Consider the following 2,745-nt stretch of genomic DNA (forward strand, 5'->3'; position numbering starts at 1 on the left):
CGGTGGTTGGGTTCGCTGGAAAGAGCACCGGAGGAGAGAACTCACCGGTGGTGAATAGAGAAAAGAGAAGAAAAAGAAAGAAAGAAAGAGAAGAGAAGAGAAGTAAGAGAAACGTAAAGAAAAGGTGGTCACCGGCGCTGGGCTGACGGCAGTAGACTGGCAGCGACGCTGGGCAGAAAAGAGAGGGACAGGGCAGCTTGGGAGAAAAGAAGAAAGAAAGAATGCTGCCACTCAACAGGGCAGGTTGCCCTGTTATTGCCCAGAACGCAACCTGTGCGGACGCACAGGGGGCTGTGTGGATACATAGAAGCAAAAATTTGGAAGAGTGCAAATGCACACTACGTGCGAACGCTGCGACCAGAGAGGCTGCAAGAGAGCGTGCGGGCGCACAAAGTGTGCGCATGCACAGAGGGGCTCTCTCACTTTTTTTTCTGAAATTATGTGGACAAAAGCAAGTGTGTGTGCACACACAGGTCCGTGCACATGCACAGAAGACAAGACTGGGGGCGTTGTTCACACGCACAAGTTGTTCCCTCGCTCCCACCAGTGGGGCTGTCAATTGGTGTGCAGACGCACGTGTCTCTGCGGACGCACGTGTCTCTGCGGACGCACGCGTCTGTGTGGCTGCACAGGTGAAGCACAAAAGGGGACCTTTGCATACGCACGCAGCTGTATACGCGCATAGATGAGGGAAATGGAGCAACGCGCACACACAGACTGTGCTAGCGCTGTGACCAGAGAGTATGTCAGGGCGTGTGCGGACGCACAGGTTTGTGCGTCTGCACAGATGGCAAAAAATGCAGTTCTGTGCGCACGCCCAGATGCCCTGTTTCAGAATTTTCTTTTCTCTTCAAAACTAAGGTTCCCAACCTTAGCATAACAATATACTAACCCCAAATCATTCAAACAAGCACAAAATCATAGTCCACAAGTAATTCTAACCTATACAACTCAGAATTAACCAACTAAATCTAAGCTAAGCATTATATCACAAGAAAACAAATAGTTCCAAAAAGATATAAACAAGAGATAGAGTTAGAAAAATGTCACCATGGTGGGGTGTCTCCCACCAAGCGCTTTGGTTTAAAGTCCTAAGTTGGACTTGCATGGCTTCATTGGTCATTTGGAAACTTCCCCAAGGAGGAAAATCTCTAACTCCTTGGCTTGTTTTGGTTGAGTATGATCCTTTGAATTTGACTTCTTGGCACTATCCTCTTTTGCTTGCTCCCTGCCATCTTCACTCACTTTCTCTTCAAATATGTCACACCCAAAGATAGAGTAGGCTTCAACGATGGGCTTGTTGGTTTCCTCCAAAGTGAACTTGACTAACCTGCCATCCGACTCAAAAGAATAGACTCCCGAGTGTGTGTCTAGCTTGAAACGAGTCGTCTTCAAGAATGGTCTTCTAAGGAGTATTGCTGATGGCTTGGTTGAGCCAATGGGAGGGGTATCCAAAATGTGAAAATCAACTGGAAAGAGCAATCCTTGAATATTCACTATGACATTCTCAGCAATCCCCACAACGAACACAATATTCTTGTCGGCTAACATAAATTTCACCCCGGATCTCTTTAATAGAGATAAGTTCAATCTTTCATAGATGGGGAGTGGCATGATGCTCACACACGCCCCCAAGTTACACATACAGTCTATGAACTTATTGATGCACGAAAACTTGTCTCTCAACAAATTTCCCTTCGGCAAGTATACTGAATTGTCGTCAAGTAAAAACTCACAATAGAGTAAAGTCGAATCCCACAGCGATTGATTGGTCAAGTAACTTTAGTTGGAAAGATGTGCTAGTTGAGCTAAACAGAAATTTGGTTGAGAATTGCAAAAAATTAAATGGCGGAAAAGTAAAGTGCAGAAAGTAAAGTGCAAAATCTTAAACGGGGATTTGAAGAAATAAGCATGAAGATAAATGGCAGAAAGTAAAGAGAATGGGTAAGATCAGAAATGAGGGATTCATTGGGCTTAGGAGATGTTGTATCTTCCGAATCTAATTCATTCTCATCTCTTCTCAATTAATGCATTCATTGATCTCATTGGCAATCTTAGGTGATTGGATCCCAATTCCTTGGCAACCCAATCTCTCTAAGCTTGAACAATTGTCCAATTCCTTGATTTAATTGCTTATGGGAAGAGATGAAGTATGGTCACTGATTATACCACATGTATTTCCAAATCAAAGTGTTGGGAGGATTATATGTCACTATATCCGCCCAAACCCCAATTTGGTCCAACATGAGAAAGCATTTCTAGCATGATCTCCTCATCCCTTTTCCAAGGCTCAGAAGAGATCCAATTATGGAGAGTTTCTTTTCCAAGACAACTAACCAATTGGATTAAGATCAAAAGCTTTCTAGCAAATCAAGAGAAAAGAAAGAGGAAGAAGAATGAAAACTATAATTGATCCATCAAATTACAACAGAGCTCCCTAACCCAATGAAAGGGGTTTAGTTGTTCATAGCTCTGGAAATGGAAAGTGGTAGGGAAGAGTACATTCTTCACAAACTAGAAAATGCAGAAAGTAAATATACAGAGTGTAGTTCTCCAAAAGTGCCAAGCTCTCTTCTAGTTCAAAATTACTCCTATATATACTACTCTTCTTGATCTTCTAGTTAGTTCTTCAAGTCTTGGATATGGGCCTTTGATCTTGAGTTGAAGCAGTTACAATCTTCAGTGGGCTTAGCTTGCAGAAAAGTGTGCGTTAGGCATGGACGTTAGTTAGGACGTTAGTGGTGT

Source organism: Arachis duranensis, chromosome 4, assembly GCF_000817695.3.
Source record: "Arachis duranensis cultivar V14167 chromosome 4, aradu.V14167.gnm2.J7QH, whole genome shotgun sequence".
Lineage (NCBI taxonomy): Eukaryota > Viridiplantae > Streptophyta > Magnoliopsida > Fabales > Fabaceae > Arachis > Arachis duranensis.